We start from the raw sequence: 26,488 nt of genomic DNA on the forward strand, positions 1-26,488 counted from the left end.
CTCATTGCTAACCTTATTTCTGTGGAAACTGAGAACAGATATTTCGGATCCCTATAAAGACTATAGGGGCAAAGGAAATATCCTCCGATAACAAAGAGAAAGAAGCTTTCTTAGAAACTTCTTTGTGTTCTGTGAAATCATCTGACAGAGTTACAGCTTTCCTCTCAAGAAGCCTTTCGCTAAGACAGTTCATGTGGAATTGGCAAAGTGATATTTGGAAGCCCATAGAGGGCTACGGTGAAAAAGGAAATATCCTCTGATGAAATCTGGAAAGAAGCTTTCTGAGAAACTGCTCTGAGATGTGTGACTTCCACTCACAGAGTTACATCTGTATTTCGTGGATCTCTTTGCTAGCCTTATTTCTGTGGAATCTGAGAACAGATATTTCGGATCCCTTTGAAGACTATAGGGCCAAAGGAAATATCCTCCGATAAGAAAGAGAAAGAAGGTTTTTGAGAAACTTCTTTGTGTTCTGTGAAATCATCTCACAGAGTTACAGCTTTCCCCTCAAGAAGCCTTTCGCTAAGACAGTTCTTGTGGAATTGGCAAAGTGATATTTGGAATCCCATAGAGGGCTATGTTGAAAAAGGAAGTATCCTCAGATGAAATCTGGAAAGAAGCTTTCTGAGAAACTGCTTAGTGTTCTGTTAATTCATCTCACAGAGTTACAGTTGTATTTCGGGGATGTCTTTGCTAGCCTTATTTCTGTGGAATCTGAAAGCAGATATTTCGGATCCCTTTGAAGACTATAGGGCCAAAGGAAATATCCTCCGATAACAAAGAGAAAGAAGCTTTCTGAGAAACTTCTTTGTGTTCTGTGAAATCATCTCACAGAGTTACAGCTTTCCCCTCAAGAAGCCTTTCGCTAAGACAGTTCTTGTGGAATTGGCAAAGTGATATTTCGAAGCCCATCGAGGGCTATGGTGAAAAAGGAAATATCCTCAGAAGAAATCTGGAAAGAAGCTTTCTGAGAAACTGCTTAGTGTTCTGTTAATTCATCTCACAGCATTACATCTATATGTGGGGGATCTCATTGCTAGCCTTATTTCTGTGGAATCTGAGAACAGATATTTCGGATCCCTTTGAAGACTATAGGGCCAAAGGAAATATCCTCCGATAACAAAGAGAAAGAAGCTTTCTGAGAAACTTCTTTGTGTTGTGTGAAATCATCTCACAGAGTTACAGCTTTCCCCTCAAGAAGCCTTTCGCTAAGACAGTTCTTATGGAATTGGCAAAGTGATATTTGGAAGCCCATAGAGGGCTATGTTGAAAAAGGAAATATCCTCAGTTGAAATCTGGAAAGAAGCTTTCTGAGAAACTGCTTAGTGTTCTGTTAATTCATCTCACAGAGTTACATCTGTAATTCATGGATCTCTTTGCTAGCCTTATTTCTTTGGAATCTGAGAACAGATATTTCGGATCCCTTTGAAGACTATACGGCCAAAGGAAATATCCTCCGATAACAAAGAGAAAGAAGCTTTCTGAGAAACTTCTTTGTGTTCTGTGAAATCATCTCACAGAGTTACAGCTTTCCCCTCAAGAAGCCTTTCGCTAAGACAGTTCTTGTGGAATTGGCAAAGTGATATTTGGAAGCCCTTAGAGGGCTATGGTGAAAAAGGAAATATCCTCAGATGAAATCTGGAAAGAAGCTTTCTGTGAAACTGTTCTGTGATGTGTGACTTCCACTCACAGAGTTACATCTGTATTTCGTGGATCTCTTTGCTAGCCTTATTTCTGTGGACTCTGAGAACAGATATTTCGGATCCCTTTGAAGACTCCTGTGCCAAAGGAAATATCCTCCGATAACAAAGAGAAAGAAGCTTTCTGAGAAACTTCTTTGTGTTCTGTGAAATCATCTCACCGAGTTACAGCTTTCCCCTCAAGAATCCTTTCGCTAAGACAGTTCTTGTGGAATTGGCAAAGAGATATTTGGAAGCCCATAGAGGGCTATGCTGAAAAAGGAAATGTCCTCAGATGAAATCTGGAAAGAAGCTTTCTGAGAAACTGCTTAGTGTTCTGTTAATTCATCTCACAGGGTTACATCTGTATTTCGTGGATCTCTTTGCTAGCCTTATTTCTGTGGAATCTGAGAACAGATATTTCGGATTCCTTTGAACACTATAGGGCCAAAGGAAATATCCTCCGATAACAAAGAGAAAGAAGCTTTCTGAGAAACTTCGTTGTGTTCTGTGAAATCATATCACAGAGTTACAGCTTTCCTCTCAAGAAGCCTTTCGCTAAGACAGTTCTTGTGGAATTGGCAAAGTGACATTTGGAAGCCCATAGAGGGCTATGGTGAGAAAGGAAATATCCTCAGATGAAATCTGGAAAGAAGCTTTCTGTGAAACTGCTCTGAGATGTGTAATTCCACTCACAGAGTTACATCTGTATTTCGTGGATCTCTTTGCTAGCCTTATTTCTGTGGAATCTGAGAACAGATATTTCGGATCCCTTTGAAGACTATAGGGCCAAAGGAAATATCCTCCGATAACAAAGAGAAAGAAGCTTTCTGAGAAACTTCTTTGTGTTCTGTGAAATCATCTCACAGAGTTACAGCTTTCCCCTCCAGAAGCCTTTCGCTAAGACCGTTCTTATGGAATTGGCAAAGTGATATTTGGAAGCCCATAGAGGGCTATGGTGAAAAAGGAAATATCCTCAGATGAAATCTGGAAAGAAGCTTTCTGAGAAACTGCTTAGTGTTCTGTTAATTCATCTCACAGAGTTACATCTATATTTCGTGGATCTCTTTGCCAGCCTTATTTCTGTGGAATCTGAGAGCAGATATTTCGGATCCCTTTGACGACTATAGGGCCAAAGGAAATATCCTCCGATAACAAAGAGAAAGAAGCTTTCTGAGAAACTTCTTTGTGTTCTGTGAAATCATCTCACAGAGTTACAGCTTTCCCCTCAAGAAGACATTCGCTAAGACAGTTCTTGTGGAATTGGCAAAGTGATATTTGGAAGCCCATAGAGGGCTATGGTGAAAAAGGAAATATCCTCAGATGAAATCTGGAAAGAAGCTTTCTGAGAAACTGCTTAGTGTTCTGTTAATTCATCTCACAGAATTACATCCATATTTTTTCGATCTCTTTGCTAGCCTTATTTCTGTGGAATCTGAGAACAGATATTTCACATCCCTATGAAGACTATAGGGGAAAAGGAAATATCCTCCGATAACAAAGAGAAAGAAGCTTTCTGAGAAACTTCTTTGTGTTCTGTGAAATCATCTCACAGAGTTACAGCTTTCCGGTCAAGAAGCCTTTCGCTAAGACAGTTCTTGTGGAATTGGCAAAGTGATATTTGTAAGCCCATAGAGGGCTATGGTGAAAAAGGAAATATCCTCAGATGAAATCTGGAAAGAAGCTTTCTGAGAAACTGCTCTGACATGTGTGACTTCCACTCTCAGAGTTACATCTGTGTTTCGTGGATCTCTTTGCTAGCCTTATTTCTGTGGAATCTGAGAACAGATATTTCGGATCCCTTTGAAGACTATAGGGACAAAGGAAATATCCTCCGATAACAAAGAGAAAGAAGCTTTCTGAGAAACTTCTTTGTGTTCTGTGAAATCATCTCACAGAGTTACAGCTTTCCCCTCAAGAAGCCTTTCGCTAAGACAGTTCTTGTGGAATAGGCAAAGTGATATTTGGAAGCCCATAGAGGGCTATGGTGAAAAAGGAAATATCCTCAGATGAAATCTGGAAAGAAGCTTTCTGAGAAACTGCTCTATGATGTGTGACTTCCACTCACAGAGTTACATCTGTATTTCGTGGATCTCTTTGCTAGCCTTATTTCTGTGGAATCTGAGAACAGATATTTCGGATCCCTTTGAAGACTATAGGGCCAAAGGAAATATCCTCCGATAACAAAGAGAAAGAAGCTTTCTGAGAAAGTTCTTTGTGTTCTGTGAAATCATCTCACAGAGTTACAGCTTTCCCCTCAAGAAGCCTTTCGCTAAGACAGTTCTTGTGGAATTGGCAAAGTGATATTTGGAAGCCCCTAGAGGGCTATGGTGAAAAAGGAAATATCCTCAGATGAAATCTGGAAAGAAGCTTTCTGAGAAACTGCTTAGTGTTCTGTTAATTCATCTCACAGAATTACATCTATATTTGTGGATCTCATTGTTAACCTTATTTCTGTGGAATCTGAGAACAGATATTTTGGATCCCTATGAAGACTATAGGGGCAAAGGAAATATCCTCCGATAACAAAGAGAAAGAAGCTTTCTGAGAAACTTCTTTGTGTTTTGTGAAATCATCTCACAGAGTTACAGCTTTCCCCTCAAGAAGCCTTTCGCTAAGACAGTTCTTGTGGAATTGGCAAAGAGATATTTGGAAGCCCATAGAGGGCTATGGTGAAAAAGGAAATATCCTCAGATCAAATCTGGAAAGAAGCTTTCTGAGAAACTGCTCTGTGATGTGTGACTTCCACTCCCAGAGTTACATCTGTATTTCGTGGATCCCTTTGCTAGCCTTATTTCTGTGGAATCTGAGAACAGGTATTTCGGATCCCTTTGAAGGCTTTTGGGCCAAAGGAAATATCCTCCGATAATAAAGAGAAAGAAGCTTTCTGAGAAACTTCTTTGTGTTCTGTGAAATCATCTCACAGAGTTACAGCTTTCCCCTCAAGAACCCTTTCGCTAAGACAGTTCTTGTGGAATTGGCAAAGTGATATTTGGAAGCCAAAAGAGGGCTATGGTGAAAAAGGAAATATCCTCAGATGAAACCTCGAAAGAAGATTTCTGAGAAACTGCTGAGTGTTCTGTTAATTCATCTCACAGAGTTACATCTGTATTTCGTGGATCTCTTTGCTAGCCTTATTTCTGTGGAATCTGAGAACAGATATTTCGGATCCCTTTGAAGACTATAGGGTCAAAGGAAATATCCTCCGATAACAAAGAGAAGCAAGCTTTCTGAGAAACTTCTTTGTGTTCTGTGAAATCATCTCACAGAGTTACAGCTTTCCCCTCAAGAAGCCTTTCGCTAAGACAGTTCTTGTGGAATTGGAAAAGTGATATTTGGAAGCCCTTAGAGGGCTATGTTGAAAAAGGAAATATCCTCAGATGAAATCTGGAAAGAAGCTTTCTGAGAAACTCTTAGTGTTCAGTTAATTCATCGCACAGAGTTACATCTGTATTTCGTGGATCTCTTTGCTATCCTTGTTTCTGTGGAATCTGAGAACAGATATTTCGGATCCCTTTGAAGACTATAGGTCCAAAGGAAATATCCTCCGATAACAAAGAGAAAGAAGCTTTCGGAGAAACTTCTTTGTGTTCTGTGAAATCATCTCACAGAGTTACAGCTTTCCTCTCAAGAAGCCTTTCGCTAAGACAGTTCTTGTGGAATGGAAAAAGTGATATTTGGAAGCCCATAGAGGGCTATGGTGAAAAAGGAAAAATCCTCAGATGAAATCAGGAAAGAAGCTTTCTGACTATCTGCTCTGAGATGTGTGACTTCCACTCACAGAGTTACATCTGTATTTCTGGATCTCTTTGCTAGCCTTATTTTTCTGAAATCTGATAACACATATTTCAGATCCCCTTGAAGACTATAGGGCCAAAGGAAATATCCTCCGATAACAAGGAGAAAGAAACTTTCTGAGAAACTTCTTTGTGTTCTGTGAAATCATCTCACAGAGTTACAGCTTTCCCCTCAATAAGCCTTTCGCTAAGACAGTTCTTGTGGAATTGGCAAAGTGATATTTGGAAGCCCATAGAGGGCTATGGTGAAAAAGGAAATATCCTCAGATGAAATCTGGAAAGAAGCTTTCTGAGAGACTGCTTAGTGTACTGTTCATTCATCTCACAGAGTTACATCTGTATTTCGTGGATCTCTTTGCTAGCCTTATTTCTGTGGACTCTGAGAACAGATATTTCGGATCCCTTTGACGACTATAGGGCCAAAGGAAATATCCTCCGATAACAAAGAGAAAGAAGCTTTCTGAGAAACTTTTTTGTGTTCTGTGAAGTCATCTCACAGAGTTACAGCTTTCCCCTCAAGAAGCCTTTCGCTAAGACAGTTCTTGTGGAATTGGCAACGTGATATTTGGAAGCCCAAAGAGGGCAATGGTGAAAAAGGAAATATCCTCAGATGAAATCTGGAAAGAAGCTTTCTGAGAAACTACTCTGTGATGTGTGACTTCCACTCACAGAGTTACATCTGTATTTCGTGGATCTCTTTGCTAGCCTTATTTCTGTGGAATCTGAGAACAGATATTTCTGATCCCTTTGATGACTATAGGGACAAAGGAAATATCCTGTGATAACAAAGAGAAAGAAGCTTTCTGAGAAACTTCTTTGCGTTCTGTGAAATCATCTCACAGAGTTACAGCTTTCCCCTCAACAAGCCTTTTGCTAAGACAGTTCTTGTGGAATTGGCAAAGTGAAATTTGGAAGCCCATTGCGGGCTATTGTGAAAAAGGAAATATCCTGAGATCAAATCTGGAAAGAAGCTTTCTGAGAATCTGCTCTGTGATGTGTGACTTCCAATCACAGAGTTACATCTGTATTTCGTGGATCCCCTTGCTAGCCTTATTTCTGTGGAATCTGAGAACAGATATTTCGGATCCCTTTGAAGGCTATAGGGCCAAAGGAAATATCCTCCGATAACAAAGAGAAAGAAGCTTTCTGAGAAACTTCTTTGTGTTCTGTGAAATCATCTCACAGAGTTACAGCTTTCCCCTCAAGAAGCCTTTCGCTAAGACAGTTCTTGTGGAATTGGAAAAGTGATATTTGGAAGCCAAAAGAGGGCTATGGTGAAAAAGGAAATATCCTCAGATGAATCCTCGAATGAAGCTTTCTGAGAAACTGCTGAGTGTTCTGTTAATTCATCTCACAGAGTTACATCTGTTTTTCGTGGATCTCTTTGCTAGCCTTATTTCTGTGGAAGCTGAGAACCAACATTTCGGATCCCTTGGAAGACTCTACGGACAAAGGAAATATCCTCCGATAAAAAAGAGAAGAAGCTTTCTGAGAAACTTCTTTGTGTTCTGTGAAATCATCTCACAGAGTTACAGCTTTCCTCTCAAGAAGCCTTTCGCTAAGACAGTTCTTGTGGAATGGACAAAGTGATATTTGGAAGCCCATAGACGGCTATGGTGAAAAAGGAAATATCCTCAGATGAAATCTGGAAAGAAGCTTTCTGAGAATCTGCTCTGTGATATGTTACTTCCACTCACAGAGTTACATCTGTATTTCGTGGATGTCTTTGCTAGCCTTATTTTTGTGAAATCTGATAACAGATATTTCGGATCCCTTTGAAGACTATAGGGCCAAAGGAAATATCCTCCGACAATAAAGAGAAAGAAGCTTCCTGAGAAACTCCTTTGTGTTCTGTGAAATCATCTCACAGAGTTACAGCTTTCCCCTCAAGAAGCCTTTCGGTAAAACAGTTCTTGTGGAGTTGGCAAAGTGATATTTGGAAGCCCATAGAGGGCTATGGTGAAAAAGGAAGTATCCTCAGATGAAATCTGGAAAGAAGCTTTCTGAGAAACTGCTGAGTGTTCTGTTAATTCACCTCACAGAGTTACATCTGTATTTCTTGGATCTCTTTGCTAGCCTTATTTCTGTGGAATCTGAGAACAGATATTTCGGATCCCTTTGAAGACTATAGGGCCAAAGGAAATATCCTCCGATAACAATGAGAAAGAAGCTTTCTGAGAAACTTCTTTGTGTTCCTTGAAATCATCTCACAGAGTTACAGCTTTCCCCTCCAGAAGCCTTTCGCTAAGACAGTTCTTGTGGGATTGGCAAAGTGATATTTGGAAGCCCATGGAGGGCTATTGTGAAAAAGGAAATATCCTCAGATGAAATCTGGAAAGAAGCTTTCTGAGAAACTCTTAGTGTACAGTTAATTCATCTCACAGAGGTACATCTGTATTTCGTGGATCTCTTTGCTAGCCTTATTTCTGTGGAATCTGAGAACAGATATTTCGGATCCCTTTGAAGACTCTTGGGCCAAAGGAAATATCCTCCGATAACAAAGAGAAAGAAGCTTTCTGAGAAACTTCTTTGTGTTCTGTGAAATCATCTCACAGAGTTACCGCTTTCCCCTCAAGAAGCCTTTCGGTAAAACAGTTCTTGTGGAATTGGCAAAGTGATATTTGAAGCCCATAGAGGGCTATGGTGAAAAAGGAAATATCCTCAGATGAAATCTGGAAAGAAGCTTTCTGAGAAACTGCTTAGTGTACTGTTCATTCATCTCACAGAGTTACATGTGGATTTCGTGGATCTCTTTGCTAGCCTTATTTCTGTGGACTCTGAGAACAGATATTTCGGATCCCTTTGAAGACTCCTGGGCCAAAGGAAATATCCTCCGATAACAAAGAGAAAGAAGCTTTCTGAGAAACTTCTTTGTGTTCTGTGAAATCATCTCACAGAGTTACAGCTTTCCCCTCAAGAAGCCTTTCTCAAAGACAGTTCTTGTGGAATTGGCAACGTGATATTTGGAAGCCCAAAGTGGGCAATGGTGAAAAAGGAAATATCCTCAGATGAAATCTGGAAAGAAGCTTTCTGAAAAACTACTCTGTGATGTGTGACTTCCACTCACAGAGTTACATCTGTATTTCGTGGATCTCTTTGCTAGCCTTATTTCTGTGGAATCTGAGAAAAGATATTTCGGATCCCTTTGAAGACTATGGGGACAAAGGAAATATCCTGTGATAAGAAAGAGAAAGAAGCTTTCTGAGAAACTTCTTTGTGTTCTGTGAAATCATCTCACAGAGTTACAGCTTTACCCTCAACAAGCCTTTTCCTAAGACAGTTCTTGTGGAATTGGCAAAGTGATCTTTGGAAGCCCATAGAGGGCTATTGTGAAAAAGGAAATATCCTGAGATCAAATCTGGAAAGAAGCTTTCTGAGAATCTGCTCTGTGATGTGTGATTTCCACTCACAGAGTTACATCTGTATTTCGTGGATCCCTTTGCTAGCCTTATTTCTGTGGAATCTGAGAACAGATATTTCGGATCCCTGTGAAGGCTATAGGGCCAAAGGAAATATCCTCCGATAACAAAGAGAAAGAAGCTTTCTGAGAAACTTCTTTGTGTTCTGTGAAATCATCTCACAGAGTTACAGCTTTCCGGTCAAGAAGCCTTTCGCTAAGACAGTTCTTGTGGAATTGGCAAAGTGATATTTGGAAGCCAAAAGAAGGCTATGCTGAAAAAGGAAATATCCTCAGATGAAATCTGGAAAGAAGCTTTCTGAGAAACTGCTCTGTGATGTGTGACTTCCACTCAAAGAGTTACATCTGTGTTTCGTGGATCTCTTTGCTAGCATTATTTTTGTGGAATCTGAGAACAGATATTTCGGATCCCTTTGAAGACTATAGGGTCAAAGGAAATATCCTCCGAAAACAAGGGGAAGCAAGCTTTCTGAGAAACTTCTTTGTGTTCTGTGAAATCAACTCACAGAGTTACAGCTTTCCCCTCAAGAAGCCTTTCGCTAAGACAGTTCTTGTGGAATTGGCAAAGTGATATTTGGAAGCCCTTAGAGGGCTATGGTGAAAAAGGAAATATCCTCAGATGAATTCTGGAAAGAAGCTTTCTGAGAAACAGCTCTGTGAGGTGTGACTTCCACTCACAGAGTTACATCTGTATTTCGTGGATCTCTTTGCTAGCCTTATTTCTGGGGAATCTGAGAACAGATATTTCGGATCCCTTTGAAGACTCTAGGGCCAAAGAAAATATCCTCCGATAACAAAGAGAAAGAAGCTTTCTGAGAAACTTCTTTGCGTTCTGTGAAATCATCTCACAGAGTTACAGCTTTCCCCTCAAGAAACCTTTCGCTTAGACAGTTCTTGTGGAATTGGCAAAGTGATATTTGGAAGCCCATAGAGGGCTATGGTGTAACAGGAAATATCCTCAGATGAAATCTGGAAAGAAGCTTTCTGAGAAACTGCTTAGTGTTCTGTTAATTCATGTCACAGAGTTACATCTGTATTTTGTGGATCTCTTTGCTAGCCTTATTTCTGTGGATTCTGAGAACAGATATTTCGGATCCCTTTGAAGACTATCGCGACAAAGGAAATATCCTCCGATAATAGAGAAAGAAGCCTTCTGAGAAACTTCTTTCTGTTCTGTGAAATCATCTGACAGAGTTACAGCTTTCTCCTCAAGAAGGCTTTCGCTAACACAGTTCTTGTGGAATTGGGAAAGTGATATTTGGAAGCCCACAGATGGCTATGGTGAAAAATGAAATATCCTCAGATGAAATCCGGAAAGAAGTGCTCTGAGAAACTGCTCTGTGATGTCTGACTTCCACTCACAGAGTTACACCAGTATTTCGTGGAAGTCTTTACTAGCCTTATTTCTGTGGAATCTGAGAACAGATATTTCGGATCCCTTTGAAGACTATAGGGCCAAAGGAAATATACTCCGATAAAAAAGAGAAAGAAGCTTTCTGAGAAACATCTTTGTGTTCTGTGAAATCATCTCACAGAGCTACAGCTTTCCCCTCAAGAAGCCTTTCTCTAAGCTTGTTCTTGTGGAATTGGCAAAGTGATATTTGGAAGCCCATAGAGGGCAATGGTGAAAAAGAAAATATCCTCAGATGAAATCTGGAGAGAAGCTTTCTGAGAAACTACTCTGTGATGTGTGACTTCCACTCAAAGAGTCACATCTGTGTTTCGTGGATCTCTTTGCTAGCATTATTTTTGTGGAATCTGAGAATAGATATTTCGGATCCCTTTGAAGACTATAGGGTCAAAGGAAATATCCTCCGATAAGAAAGAGAAGCATGCTTTCTGAGAAACTTCTTTGTGTTCTGTGAAATCATCTCACAGAGTTACAGCTTTCCCCTCAAGAAGCCTTTCGCTAAGACAGTTCTTGTGGAATTGGCAAAGTGATATTTGGAAGCCCATACAGGGCAATGGTGAAAAAGGAAATATCCTCAGATGAAATCTGGAAAGAAGCTTTCTGAGAGACTGCTTAGTGTTCTGTTAATTCAACTCACAGAGTTACATCTGTATTTCGTGGATCTCTTTGCTAGCCTTATTTCTGTAGAATCTGAGAACAGATATTTCGGATCCCTTTGAAGACTCTAGGGCCAAAGGAAATATCCTCCGATAACAAAGAGAAAGAAGCTTACTGAGAAACTTCTTTGTGTTCTGTGAAATCATCTCACAGAGTTGCAGCTTTCCCCTCAAGAAGCCTTTCGCTAAGACAGTTCTTGTGGAATTGGCAAAGTGATATTTGGAAGACCATAGAGGGCTCTGGTGAAAACGGAAATATCCTCAGATAAAATCTGGAAAGAATCTTTCTGAGAAACTGCTAAGTGTTCTCTTAATTCATCTCACAGAGTTACATCTGTATTTCGTGGATCTCTTTGCTAGCCTTATTTCTGTGGACACTGAGAACAGACATTTCGGATCCCTTTGAAGACTATAGGACCAAGGAAATATACTCCGATAACAAAGAGAAAGAAGCTTTCTGAGAAGCTTCTTTGTGTTCTGTGAAATGATCTCACAGAGTTACAGCTTTCCCCTCAAGCAGCCTGTCGCTAAGACAGTTCTTGTGGAATTGGCAAAGTGATATTTGGAAGCCCATAGAGGGCTATGGTGAAAAAGGAAATATCCTCAGAGGAAATCTGGAAAGAAGCTTTCTGAGAAACTGCTCTGTGATGTGTGACTTCTACTCACGGATATACATCTGTATTTCGTGGATCTCTTTGCTAATCTTATTTCTGTGGAATCTGAGAACAGATATTTCGGATCCCTTTGAGGACTATAGGGCCAAAGGAAATATCCTCCGATAACAAAGAGAAAGAAGCTTTCTGAGAAACTTCTTTGTGTTCTGTGAAATCATCTCACAGAGTTGCAGCTTTCCCCTCTAGAAGCCTTTCGCTGAGACAGTTCTTGTGGAATTGGCAAAGTGATATTTGGAAGCCCATGGAGGGCTATGGTGAAAGGGAAATATCCTCAGATGAATTCTGGAAAGAAGCTTTCTGAGACACTGCTCTGTGATGTGTGACTTCCACTCACAGAGATACATCTGTATTTCGTGGATCTCTTTGCTAGCCTTATTTCTGTGGAATCTGAGAACAGATATTTCGGATCCCATTGAAGACTATAGGGCCAAAGGAAATATCCTTTGATAACAAAGAGAAAGAAGCTTTCTGAGAAACTTCTTTCTGTTCTGTGAAATCATCTGACAGAGTTACAGCTTTCCCCCCAAGAAGCCTTTCGCTAAGACAGTTCTTGTGGAATTGGCAAAGTGATATTTGGAAGCCCATAGAGGGCTTTGGTGAAAAAGGAAATATCCTCAGATGAAATCTGGAAAGAAGCGCTCTGAGGAACTGCTCTGTGATGTGAGACTCCAATCACAGAGTTACATCAATATTTCGTGGATTTCTTTGCTAGCCTTATTTCTGTGGAATCTGAGAACAGATATTTCGCATCCCTTTGAAGACTATAGGGCCAAAGGAAATATACTCCGATAACAAAGAGAAAGAAGCTTTCTGAGAAACTTCTTTGTGTTCTGTGAAATCTTCTCACAGAGTTACTGCTTTCCCCTCAAGAAGCCTTTCGCTAAGACGGTTCTTGTGGAATTCGCAAAGTGATATTTGGAAGCCCTTAGAGGGCTATGGTGAAAAAGAAAATATCCTCAGATGAAATCAGGAAAGAAGCTTTCTGAGAAACTGCTTAGTGTTCTGTTAATTCATCTCACAGAGTTACATCTGCCTTTCGTGGGTCTCTTTGCTAGCCTTATTTCTGTGGAGTCTGAGAACAGATATTTCGGATCCCTTTCAAGACTATAGGGCCAAAGGAAATATCCTCCGATAAAAAAGAGAAAGAAGCTTTCTGAGGAACTTCTTTCTGTTCTGTGAAATCATCTGACAGAGTTACAGCTTTCCCCTCAAGAAGCCTTTCGCAAAGACAGTTCTTGTGGAATTGGCAAAGTGATATTTCAAAGCCCATAGAGGGCTATGGTGAAAAAGGAAATATCCTCAGATGAAATATGGAACGAAGCTTTCTGAGAAACTGCTCTGTGATGTGTGACTTCCACTCATAAAGTTACATCTGTATTTCGTGGATCTCTTTGCTAGCATTATTTTTGTGGAATCTGAGAACAGATATTTCAGATCCCTTTGAAGACTATAGGGTCAAAGGAAATATCCTCCGATAACAAAGAGAAAGAAGCCTTCTGAGAAACTTCTTTGTGTTCTGTGAAATCATCTCACAGAGCTACAGCTTTCCCCTGAAGAAGCCTTTCGCTAAGACAGTTCTTGTGGAATTGGCACAGTGATATTTGGAAGCCCCTAGAGGGCTATGGTGAAAAAGGAAATATCCTCAGATGAAATCTGGAAAGAAGCTTTCTGAGAAACTGCTTAGTGTTCTCTTAATTCGTCTCACAGAGTTACATCTGTATTTCGGGGAACACTTTGCTAGCCTTATTTCTGTGGAATCTGAGAACAGATATTTCGGATCCCTTTGAAGACTATAGGGCCAAAGGAAATATCCTCCGATAACAAAGAGAAAGAAGCTTTCTGAGAAACTTCTTTGTGTTCTGTGAAATCATCTCACAGAGTTACAGCTTTCCACTCAAGACGCCTTTTGGCCATACAGTTCTTGTGGAATTGGCAAAGTGATATTTGGAAGCCCATTGTGGGCTATGGTGAAAAAGGAAATATCCACAGATGAATTCTGGAAAGAAGCTTTCTGAGAAACTCCTCTGTGATGTGTGATTCCACTCACAGAGATACATCTGTATTTCGTGGATCTCTTTGCTAGCCTTATTTCTGTGGAATCTGAGAACAGATATTTCAGATCCCATTGAAGACTATAGGGCCAAAGGAAATATCCTCCGATAAAAAAGAGAAAGAAGCTTTCTGAAAAACTTCTTTCTGTTCTGTGAAATCATCTGACAGAGTTACAGCTTTCCCTTCAAGAAGCTTTTCGCTTTGACAGTTCTTGTGGAATTGGCAAAGTGATATTTGGAAGCCCATAGAGGGCAATGGTGAAAAAGGAAATATCCTCGGATGAATTCTGGAAAGAAGCTTTCTGAGAAACTGCTCTGTGATGTGTGACTTCCACTCACAGAGTTACATCAGTATTTCGTGGATCTCTTTGCTACCTTTATTTCTGTGGAATCTGAGAACAGATATTTCGGATCCCTTTGAAGACTATAGGGCTGAAGGAAATATCCTCCGATAACAAAGAGAAAGAAGCCTTCTGAGAAACTTCTTCATGTTCTGTTAAATCATCTGACAGAGTTACAGCTTTCTCCTCAAGAAGCCTTTCGCTAAGACAGTTCTTGTGGAATTGGCAAAGTGATATTTGGAAGCCCATAGATGGCTATGGTGAAAAAGGAAATATCCTCAGACGAAATCTGGAAAGAAGCGCTCTGAGAAACTGCTCTGTGATGTGTGACTTCCACTCACAGAGTTACATCAGTAATTCGTGGATGTCTTTGCTAGCCTTATTTCTGTGGAATCTGAGAACAGATATTTCGAATGCCTTTGAAGACTATAGGGCCAAAGGAAATATACTCCGATAACAAAGAGAAAGAAGCTTTCTGAGAAACTTCTTTGTGTTCTGTGAAATCATCTCACAGAGTTACAGCTTTCCCCTCAAGAAGCCTTTCTCTAAGCTTGTTCTTGTGGAACTGGCAAAGTGATATTTGGAAGCCCATAGAGGGCTATGGTGAAAAAGGAAATATCCTCAGATGAAATATGGAAAGAAGTTTTCTGAGAAACTGCTCTGTCATGTGTGACTTCCACTCAAAGAGTTACATCTGTGTTTCGTGGATCTCTTTGCTAGCATTATTTTTGTGGAATCTGAGAACAGATATTTCGATTCCCTTTGAAGACTATACGGTCAACGGACATATCCTCCGTAACAAAGAGAAAGAAGCTTTCTGAGAAACTTCTTTGTGTTCTGTGAAATCATCTCACAGACTTACAGCTTTCCCCTCAAGAAGCCTTTCGCTAAGACAGTTCTTGTGGAATTGGCAAAGTGATATTTGGAAGCCCATAGAGGGCTATGGTGAAAAAGGAAATGTCCTCAGATGAAATCTGCGAAGAAGCTTTCTGAGAAACTACTTAGTGTTCTGTTAATTCATCTCACAGAGTTACATCTGTATTTCGTGGATCTCTTTGTAAGCCTTATTTCTGTGGAATCTGAGAACAGATATTTCAGATCCCTTTGAAGACTATAGGGCCAAATGAAATATCCTCCGATAACAAAGAGAAAGAAGCTTTCTTAGAAACTTCTTTGTCTTCTGTGAAATCATCTCACAGAGTTACAGCTTTCCCCTCAAGCAGCCTTTCGCTAACACAGTTCTTGTGGAATTGGCAAAGTGATATTTGGAAGCCCTTAGAGGGCTATGGTGAAAAAGGAAATATCCTCAGATGAAATCTGGAAAGAAGATTTCTGAAAAACTGCTCTGTGATGTGTGACTTCCATTCACAGAGTTACATCTGTTTTTCTTGGACCTCTTTGCTAGCCTTATTTCTCTGGAATCTGAGAACAGATATTTCGGATCCCTTTGAAGACTATAGGGCCAAAGGAAATATCCTCCGATAACAAATAGAAAGAAGCTTTCTGAGAAACTTCTTTGTGTTCTGTGAAATCATCTCACAGAGTTACAGCTTTTCCCTCAAAAAGCTTTTCACTAAGACAGTTCTTGTTGAATTGGCAGAGTGATATTTGGAAGCCCCTAGAGGGCTATGGTGAAAAAGGAAATATCCTCAGATGAAATCTGGAAAGAATCTTTCTGAGAAACTGCTCTGTGATGTGTGACTTCCACTCACAGAGTTACATCTGTAATTCGTGGTTCTCTTTGCTAGCCTTATTTCTGTGGAATCTGAGAAGACATATTTCGGATCCCTTTGAAGACTATAGGGCCAAAGGAAATATCCTCCGATAACAAAGAGAAAGAAGCTTTCTGAGAAACTTTTTTGTGTTCTGTGAAATCATCTCACAGAGTTACAGCTTTCCCCTCAAGAAGCCTTTCGCTAAGACAGGTCTTGTGGAATTGGCAAAGTGATATTTGGAAGCCCATAGAGGGCTATGGTGAAAAAGGAAATATCCTCAGATGAAATATGGAAAGAAGTACTCTGAGAAACTGCTTAGTGTTCTGTTAATTCATCTCACAGAGTTACGTCTGTATTTCGTGGATCTCTTTGCTAGCCTTATTTCTGTGGAATCAGAGAACAGATGTTTCGATTCCCTTTGAAGAATATACGGTCAAAGGAAATATCCTCCGTAACAAAGAGAAAGAAGCTTTCTGAGAAATTTCTTTGTGTTCTGTGAAATCATCTGACAGAGTTACAGCTTTCCCCTCAAGAAGCCTTTCGCTAAGACAGTTCTTGTGGAATTGGCAAAGTGATATTTGGAAGCCCATAGAGGGCTATGGTAAAAAAGGAAATATCCTCAGAGGAAATCTGGAAGGAAGCTTTCTGAGAAACTACTTAGTGTTCTCTTAATTCATCTCACAGAGTTACATCTGTATTTCGTGGATCTCTTTGCTAGCCTTATTTCTGTGGAATCTGAGAACAGATATTTCGGATCCCTTTGAAGACTATAGGGCCAAAGGAAATATCCTCCGATAAAAAAGAGAAAGAAGCTTCCTGAGAAACTTCTTTGTGTTCTGTGAAATCATCTCACAGAGTTACAGCTTTCCCCTTGGAAGCCTTTCTCTAAGCTTGTTCTTGTGGAATTGTCAAAGTGATATTTGAAAGCCCATAGAGGGCTGTGGTGAAAAAGGAAATATCCTCAGATGAATTCTGGAAAGAAGCTTTCTGAGAAACTGCTCTGTGATGTGTGACTTCCACTCACAGAGTTACATCTGTATTTCGTGGATCTCTTTGCTAGCCTTATTTCTGTGGAATCTGAGAACAGATATTTCGGATCCCTTTGAAGACTATAGGGCCAAAGGAAATATCCTCCGATAACAAAGAGAAAGAAGCTTTCTGAGAAACTTCTTTGTGTTCTCTGAAATCATCTGACACAGTTACAGCTTTCCCCACAAGAAGCCTTTCGCTAAGACAGTTCTTGTGAATTGGCAAAATGATATTTGGAATCCCATAGAGGGCTATGGTGAAAAGGGAAATATCCTCAGATGAAATCTGGAAAGAAGCTTTCTGAGAAACTGCTCTGTGATGTGTGACTTCCACTCAAAGAGTTACATCTGTATTTCGTGGATCTCTTTGCTAGCTTTATTTTTGTGGAATCTGAGAACAGATATTTCGGATCCCTATGAAGACTATAGGGTCTAATTAAATATCCTAAGATAACAAAGAGAAGCAAGCTTTCTGAGAAACTTCTTTGTGTTCTGTGAAATCATCTCACAGAGTTACAGCTTTCCCCTCAAGAAGCCTTTCGCTAAGACAGTTCTTGTGGAATTGGCAAAGCGATATTTGGAAGCCCATAGAGGGCTATGGTGAAAAAGGAAATAACCACAGATGAAATCTGGAAAGAATTTTTCTGAGAAACTCCTCTGTGATGTGAGACTTCCTTTCGCAGAGTTACATCTGTATTTCTTGGACCTCTTTGCTAGCCTTATTTCTGTGGAATCTGAGAACAGATATTCCGGATCCCTTTGAAGACTATATGGCCAAAGGAAATATCCTCCGATAACAAAGAGAAAGAAACTTTCGGAGAAACTTCTTTCTGTTCTGTGAAATCATCTCACAGAGTTACAGCTTTCCCCTCAAGAAGCCTTTCGCTAAGACAGTTCTTGTGGAATTGGCAAAGTGATATTTGGAAGCCCATAGAGGGCTATGGTGAAAAAGGAAATATACTCAGATGATATCTGGAAAGAAGCTTTCTGAGAGACTGCTGAGTGTTCTGCTAATTCATCTCACAAAGTTACATCTGTATTTCGTTGATCTCTTTGCTAGCCTTATTTCTGTAGAATCTGAGAACAGACATTTCGAATCCCTTTGAAGAATATAGGGACAAAGGAAATATAATCCGATAACAAAGAATAAGAAGCTTTCTGAGAAACTTCTTTGTGTTCTGTGAAATCATCTCACTGAGTTACAGATTTCCCCTCAAGAAGCCTTTCTCTAATCTTGTCCTTGTGGAATTGGCAAACTGATATTTGGAAGCCCACAGAGGGCAATGGTGAGAAAGGAAATATCCTCAGATGAATTCTGGAAAGAAGCTTTCTGAGAAACTGCTCTGTGATGTGAGACTTCCACTAACAGAGTTACATCTGTATTTCGTGGATATCTTTGCTAGCCTTATTTCTGTGGAATCTGAGAACAGATATTTCGGATCCCTTTGAAGACTATAGGACCAAAGGAAATATCCTCCGATAACAAAGGGAAAGAAGCCTTCTGAGAAACTTTTTTCTGTTCTGTTAAATCATCTGACAGAGTTACAGCTTCCTCCTCAAGAAGCCTTTCGCTAAGACAGTTCTTGTGGAATTGGCAAAGTGATATTTGGAAGCCCATAGAGGGCTACGGTGAGAAAGAAATATCCTCAGATGAAATCTGGAAAGAAGCTTTTTGAGAAACTGCTTAGTGTTCTCTTAGTTCATCTCACAGAGTTACATCTGTATTTCGTGGATCTCTTTGCTAGCCTTATTTCTGTGGAATCTGAAAACAGATATTTCAGATCCCTTTGAAGACTATAGGGCCAAAGGAAATATCCTCCGATAACAAAGAGAAAGAAGCTTTCTGAGAAACTTCTTTGTCTTCTGTGAAATCATCTCACAGAGTTACAGCTTTCCCCTCAAGCAGCCTTTCGCTAAGACAGTTCTTGTGGAATTGGCAAAGCGATATTTGGAAGCCCATAGAGGGCTATGGTGAAAAAGGAAATAACCACAGATGAAATCTGGAAAGAAGGTTTCTGAGAAACTCCTCTGTGATGTGTGACTTCCATTCGCTGAGTTACATCTGTATTTCTTGGACCTCTTTGCTAGCCTTATTTCTGTGGAATCTGAGAACAGATATTTCGGATCCCTTTGAAGACTATAGGGCCAAAGGAAATATCCTCCGATAACAAAGAGAAAGAAGCTTTCGGAGAAACCTATTTGTGTTCTGTGAAATCATCTCACAGAGTTACAGCTTTTCCCTCAAGAAGCTTTTCGCTAAGACAGTTCTTGTTGAATTGGCTAAGTGATATTTGGAAGCCCATAGAGTGCTATGGTGAAAAAGGAAATATCCTCAGATGAAATTTTGAAAGAAGCTTTCTGAGAAACTGCTCTCTGATGTGTGACTTCCACTCACAGAGTTACATCTGTAATTCTTGCATCTCTTTGCTAGCCTAATTTCTGTGGAATCTGAGAACAGATATTTCGGATCCCTTTGAAGACTATAGGGCCGAAGGAAATATCCTCCGATAACAAAGACAAGGAAGTTTTCTGAGAAACTTCTTTGTGTTCTGTGAAATCATCTCACAGAGTCACAACTTTCCCCTCAAGAAGCCTTTCGCTAAGCCAGGTCTTGTGGAATTGGCAAAGTGATATTTGGAAGCCCATAGAGGGCTATGGTGAAAAGGGAAATATCCTCAGATGAAATATGGAAAGAAGCTCTCTGAGAAACTGCTTAGTGTTCTGTTAATTCATCTCACCGAGTTACATCTGTATTTTGTGGATCTCTTTGCTATCCTTATTTCTGTGGAATCAGAGAACAGATATTTCGATTCCCGTTGAAGACTATAGGGCCAAAGGAAATATCCTCCGTAAAAAAGAGAAAGAAGCTTTCTGAGAAACTTCTTTGTGTTCTGTGAAATCATCTCGCAGAGTTACAGCTTTCCCCTCAAGAAGCCTTTCGCTAAGACAGTTCTTGTGGAATTGGCAAAGTGATATTTGGAAGCCCATCGAGGGCTATGGAGAAAAAGGAAATATCCTTAGATGAAATCTGGAAAGAAGCTTTCTGAGAAACTGCTTAGTGTTCTGTTAATTCATCTCACAGAATTACATCTGTATTTCGTGGATCTCTTTGCTAGCCTTATTTCGGTGGAATCTGAGAACAGATATTTCGGATCCCTTTGAAGACTATAGGGCCAAAGGAAATATCCTCCGATAAAAAAGAGAAAGAATCTTCCTGAGAAACTTCTTTGTGTTCTGTGAAATCATCTCACAGAGTTACAGCTTTCCCCTCAGGAAGCCTTTCGCTAAGACAGTTCATGTGGAATTGGCAAAGTGATATTTGGAAGCCCATAGAGGGCTATTGTGAAAAAGGAAATATCCTCAGATGAAATCTGGAAAGAAGCGCTCTGAGAACTGCTCTGTGATGTGTGACTTCCACTCACAGAGTTACATCAATATTTCGTGGATGTCTTTGCGACCCTTATTTCTGTGGAATCTGAGAACAGATATTTCGGATCCCTTTGAAGACTCTAGGGCCAAAGGAAATATACTCCGATAACAAAGAGAAAGAATCTTTCTGAGAAACTCGTTTGTGTTCTGTGAAATCATCTCACAGAGTTACAGCTTTCCCCTCAAGAAGCCTTTCTCTAAGCTTGTTCTTGTGGAATTGTCAAAGTGATATTCGAAAGCCCATAGAGGGCTATGGGGAAAAAGGAAATATCCTCAGATGAATTCTGGAAAGAAGCTTTCTGAGAAACTGCTCTGTGATGTGTGACTTCCACTCACAGAGTTACATCTGTATTTCGTGGATCCCTTTGGTAGCCTTATTTCTGTGGAATCTGAGAACAGATATTTCGGATCCCTTTGAAGACTATAGGGCCAAAGGAAATATCCTCCGATAACAAAGAGAAAGAAGCTTTCTGAGAAACTTCTTTCTGTTCTGTGAAATAATCCGACAGAGTTACAGCTTTCTCTTCAAGTAGCCTTTCACTAAGACAATTCTTGTGGAATTGGCAAAGTGATATTTGGAAGCCCATCGAGGGCTATGGTGAAAAAGGAAATATCCTCAGATGAAAACTGGAAAGAAGCTTTCTGAGAAACTGCTGAGTGTTCTGTTAATTCATCTCACAGAGTTACATCTGTATTTCGTGAATCTCTTTGGTAGCCTTCTTTCTGTGGAATCTGAGAGCAGATATTTCGGATCCCTTTGAAGACTATAGGGCCAAAGGAAATATACTCCGATAACAAAGAGAAAGAAGCTTTCTGAGAAACTCCTTTGTGTTCTGGAAAATCATCTCACAGAATTACAGCTTTCCGCTCAAGTAGCCTTTCTCTAAGCTTGTTTCTGTGGAATTGTCAAAGTGATATTTGAAAGCCCAAAGAAGGCTATGGTGAAAAAGGAAATATCCTCAGATGAATTCTGGAAAGAAGTTTTCTGAGAAACTGCTCTGTGATGTGTGACTTCCACTCACAGAGTTTCATCTGTATTTCGTGGATCTCTTTGCTAGCCTTATTTCTGTGGAATCTGAGAACAGATATTTCGGATCCCTTTGAAGACTATAGGGCCAAAGGAAATATACTCCGATAACAAAGAGAAAGAAGCTTTCTGAGAAACTCCTTTGTGTTCTGGAAAATCATCTCACAGAATTACAGCTTTCCGCTCAAGTAGCCTTTCTCTAAGCTTGTTTCTGTGGAATTGTCAAAGTGATATTTGAAAGCCCAAAGAAGGCTATGGTGAAAAAGGAAATATCCTCAGATGAATTCTGGAAAGAAGTTTTCTGAGAAACTGCTCTGTGATGTGTGACTTCCACTCACAGAGTTTCATCTGTATTTCGTGGATCTCTTTGCTAGCCTTATTTCTGTGGAATCTGAGAACAGATATTTCGGATCCCTTTTAAGACTATAGGGCCAAAGGAAATATCCTCCGATAACAAAGAGAAAGAAGCTTTCTGAGAAACTCCTTTGTGTTCTCTGAAATCATCTGACAGAGTTATAGCTTTCCCTTCAAGAAGCCTTTCGCTAACACAGTTCTTGTGAATTGGCAAAATGATATTTGGACTCTCATAGAGGGCTACGGTGAAAAGGGAAATATCCTCAGATGAAATCTGGAAAGAAGCTTTCTGAGAAACTGCTCTGTGATGTGTGACTTCCACTCTAAGAGTTACATCTGTATTTCGTGGATCTCTTTGCTCGCATTATTTTTGTGGAATCTGAGAACAGATATTTCGGATTCCTATGAAGACTATAGTGTCTAATTAAATATCCTAAGATAGCAAAGAGAAGCAAGCTTTCTGAGAAACTTTTTTGTGTTCTGTGAAATCATCTCACAGAGTTACAGCTTTCCCCTCAAGAAGCCTTTCGTAAGACAGTTCTTGTGGAATTGACAAAGCGATATTTGGAAGCCCATAGAGGGCTACGGTGAAAAAGGAAATAACCACAGATGAAATCTGGAAAGAAGGTTTCTGAGAAACTCCTCTGTGATGTGTGACTTCCAATCACAGAGTTACATCTGTATTTCTTGGACCTCTTTGCTAGCCTTATTTCTGTGGAATCTGAGAACACATTTTTCGGATCCCTTTGAAGACTATAGGGCCAAAGGAAATATCCTCCGATAAAAAAGAGAAAGAATCTTCCTGAGAAACTTCTTTGTGTTCTGTGAAATCATCTCACAGAGTTACAGCTTTCCCCTCAAGAAGCCTTTCTCTAAGCTTGTTCTTGTGGAATTGGCAAAGTGATATTTGGAAGCCCATAGAGGGCTATGGTGAAAAAGGAAATATCCTCAGATGAATTATGGAGAGAAGCTTTCTGAGAAACTGCTCTGTGATGTGTGATTCCACTCACAGAGTTTCATCTGTATTTCGTGGATCTCTTTGCTAGCCTTATTTCTGTGGAATCTGAGAACAGATATTTCGGATCCCTTTGAAGACTATAGGGCCAAAGGAAATATACTCCGATAACAAAGAGAAAGAAGCTTTCTGAGAAACTTCTTTCTGTTCTGTGAAATCATCTCACAGAGTTACAGCTTTCTCCTCAAGAAGCCTTTCGCTAAGACAGTTCTTGTGGAATTGGCAAAGTGATATTTGGAAGCCCTTAGAGGGCTATGGTGAAAAAGGAAAAATCCTCAGATGAAATCTGGAAAGAAGCTTTCTGAGAAACTGCTTAGTGTTCTGTTAATTCATCTCACAGAGTAACATCTGTATTTCGTGGATCTCTTTGCTAGCCTTATTTCAGTGGAATCTGAGAACAGTTATTTCGGATCCCTATGAAGACTATAGGGCCAAAGGAAATATCCTCCGATAACAAAGAGAAAGAAGCTTTCTGAGAAATTTCTTTGTGTTCTGTGAAATCATCTCACGGAGTTACAGCTTTCCCCTCAAGAAGACTTTCTCTAAGCTTGTTCTTGTGGAATTGGCAAAGTGATATTTGGAAGCCCTTAGAGGGCTATGGTGAAAAAGGAAATATCCTCAGATGAAATATGGAAAGAAGCTTTCTTAGAAACTGCTTAGTGTTCTGTTAATTAATCTCACAGAGTTACATCTGTATTTCGTGGATCTCTTTGCTTGTCTTGTTTCTGTGGAATCTGAGAACAGATATTTCGGATCCCTTTGAAGACTATAGGGCCAAAGGAAATATCCTCCGATAACAAAGAAAAAGAAGCCTTCTGAGAAACTTCTTTGTTTTCTGTGAAATCATCTCACAGAGTTTCAGCTTTCCTCTCAAGAAGCGTTTCGCTAAGACAGTTCTTGTGGAATTGACAAAGTGATATTTGGAAGCCCTTAGAGGGCTATGTGAAAAAGGAAATATCCTCAGATGAAATCTGGAAAGAAGCGCTCTGAAAAACTGCTCTGTGATTTGTGACTTCCACTCACAGAGTTACATCAGTATTTCGTGGATGTCTTTGCTAGCCTTATTTCTGTGGAATCTGAGAACAGATATTTCGGATCCCTCTGAAGACTATAGGTACAAACGAAATATACTCCGATAACAAAGAGAAAGAAACTTTCTGAGAAACTTCTTTGTGTTCTGTGAAATCGTCTCACAGAGTTACAGCTTTCCCTTCAATAAGCCTTTCTCTCAGCTTGTTCTTGTGGAATTGGCAAAGTGATATTTGGAAGCCCTTAGAGGGCTATGGTGAAAAACGAAATATCCTCAGATGAAATATGGAAAGAAGCTTTCCGAGAAACTACTCTGTGATGTGTGACTTCCACTCACAGAGTTACATCTGTATTTCGTGGATCTCTTTGCTAGCCTTATTTCTGTGGAATCTGAGAACAGATATATCGGATCCCTTTGAAGACTACAGGGCCAAAGGAAATATCCTACGATAACAAAGAGAAAGAAGCTTTCTGAGAAACTTCTTTGTGTTCTGTGAAATCATCTCACAGAATTACAGCTTTCCCCTCAAGAAGCCTTTCGCTAAGACAGTTCTTGTGGAATTTGCAAAGTGATATTTGGAAACCCTTAGAGGGCTATGGTGAAAAAGGAAATATGCTCAGAAGAAATCTGGAAGGAAGCTTTCTGAGAAATTACTCTGTGATGTGTGACTTCCCGTCACAGAGTTACATCTGTATTTCGTGGATCTCTTTGCTAGCCTTTTTTCTGTGGAATGTGAGAACAGATATTCTGATCCCTTTAAAGACTCAAGGGCCAAAGGAAATATCCTCCAATAACAAAGAGAAATAAGATTTCTGTGAAACTTCTTTGTGTTCTCTGAAATCTTCTCACAGAGTTACAGCTTTCCCCTCAAAAGCCTTTCGCTAAGACAGTTCTTGAGGAATTGGCAAAGTGATATTTGGAAGCCCATAGAGAGCTATGGTAAAAAAGGCAATATCCTCAGATGAATTCTGGAAAAAGTTTTCTGAGAAACTGCTTAGTGTTCTGTTAATTCATCTCCCAGTGTTACACCTGTATTTCGTGGATCTCTTTGGTAGCCTTATTTCTGTGGAATCTGAGAACTCATATTTCGGATCCCTTTGAAGACTATAGGGTCAAAGCAAATATCCTCCGATAACAAAGAGAAAGAAGCTTTCTGAGAAACTTCTTTGTGTTCTGTGAAATCATCTCACAGAGTTACAGCTTTCCCCTCAAGAAGCCTTTCGCTAAGACAGTTCTTGTGTAGTTGGCAAAGTGATATTTGGAAGCCCATAGAGGGCTATGGTGAAAAAGGAAATAGCCTCAAATGAAATCTGGAAAGAAGCTTTCTGAGAAACTGCCCAGATTTCTGTTAATTCATCTCACAGAGTTACATCTGTATTTCGTGGATCTCTTTGCCAGCCTTATTTCTGTGGAATCTGTAAACAGATATTTCGGATCCCTTTGAGGACTATAGGGCCGAAGGAAATATACTCCGTAACAAAGAGAAAGAAGCTTTCTGAGAAACTTCTTTGTGTTCTGTGAAATCATCTCACAGAGTTACAGCTTTCCCCTCAAGACGCCTTTCGCTAAGACAGTTCTTGTGGAATTGGCAAAGTGATATTTGTAAGCCCATAGAGGGCTATGGTGAAAAAGGAAATAGCCTAAAATGAAATCTGGAAAGAAGCTTTCTGAGAAACTAATTAGTGTTCTGTTAATTCATCTCACAGAGTTACATCTATATTTCGTGGATCTCTTTGCTAGCCTGATTTCTGTGGAATCTGAGAGCAGATATTTCGGATCCCGTTGAAGACTCTAGGGCCAAAGGAAATATCCTCCGATTACAAAGAGATAGAAGCTTTCTGAGAAACTTCTTTGTGTTCTGTGAAATCATCTCACAGAGTTACAGCTTTCCCCTCAAGAAGCCTTTCGCTAAGACAGTTCTTGTGAAATTGGCAAAGTGATATTTGGAAGCCCATAGAAGGATATGGTGAAAAAGGAAATATCCTCAGATGAAATCTGGAAAGAAGCTTTCTGAGAAACTGCTTAGTGTTCTTTTAATTCATCTCACAGAGTTATATCTGAATTTCGTGGATCTCTTTGCTTGCCTTATTTCTGTGGAATCTGAGAACAGATATTTCGGATCCCTTTGAACACTCTGGGGCCAAAGGAAATATCCTCCGATAACAAAGAGAAAGAAGGTTTCTGAGAAACTTCTTTGTGTTCTGTGAAATCATCTCACAGAGTTACAGCTTTCCCCTCAAGAAGCCTTTCTCTAAGCTTGTTCTTGTGGAATTGGCAAAGTGATATTTGGAAGCCCATAGAGGGCTATGGTGGAAAAGGAAATATCCACAGATGAAATCTGGAAAGAAGCTTTCTGAGAAACTGCTCGGTGATGTGTGACTTCCACTCACAGAGTTACATCTGTATTTCGTGGATCTCTTTGCTAGCTTTATTTCTGTGGAATCTGAGAACAGATATTTCGGATCCCTTTGAAGACTATAGGGCCAAAGGAAATATCCTCCGATAACAAAGAGAAAGAAGCTTTCTGAGAAACTTCTTTGTGTTCTGTGAAATCATCTCACAGAGTTACAGCTTTCCCCTCAAGAAGCCTTTCGCTAAGACAGTTGTTGTGGAATTGGCAAAGTGATATTTGGAAGCCCATAGTGGGCTAAGGTGAAAAAGGAAATATCCTCAGATGAAATATGGAAAGAAGCTTTCTTAGAAACTGCTTAGTGTTCTGTTAATTAATCTCACAGAGTTACATCTGTATTTCGTTTATCTCTTTGCTTGTCTTGTTTCTGTGGAATCTGAGAACAGATATTTCGGATCCCTTTGAAGACTATAGGGCCAAAGGAAATATCCTCCGATAACAAAGAAAAAGAAG

Source organism: Macaca fascicularis, chromosome 19 (genome assembly GCF_037993035.2).
Source record: "Macaca fascicularis isolate 582-1 chromosome 19, T2T-MFA8v1.1".
Lineage (NCBI taxonomy): Eukaryota > Metazoa > Chordata > Mammalia > Primates > Cercopithecidae > Macaca > Macaca fascicularis.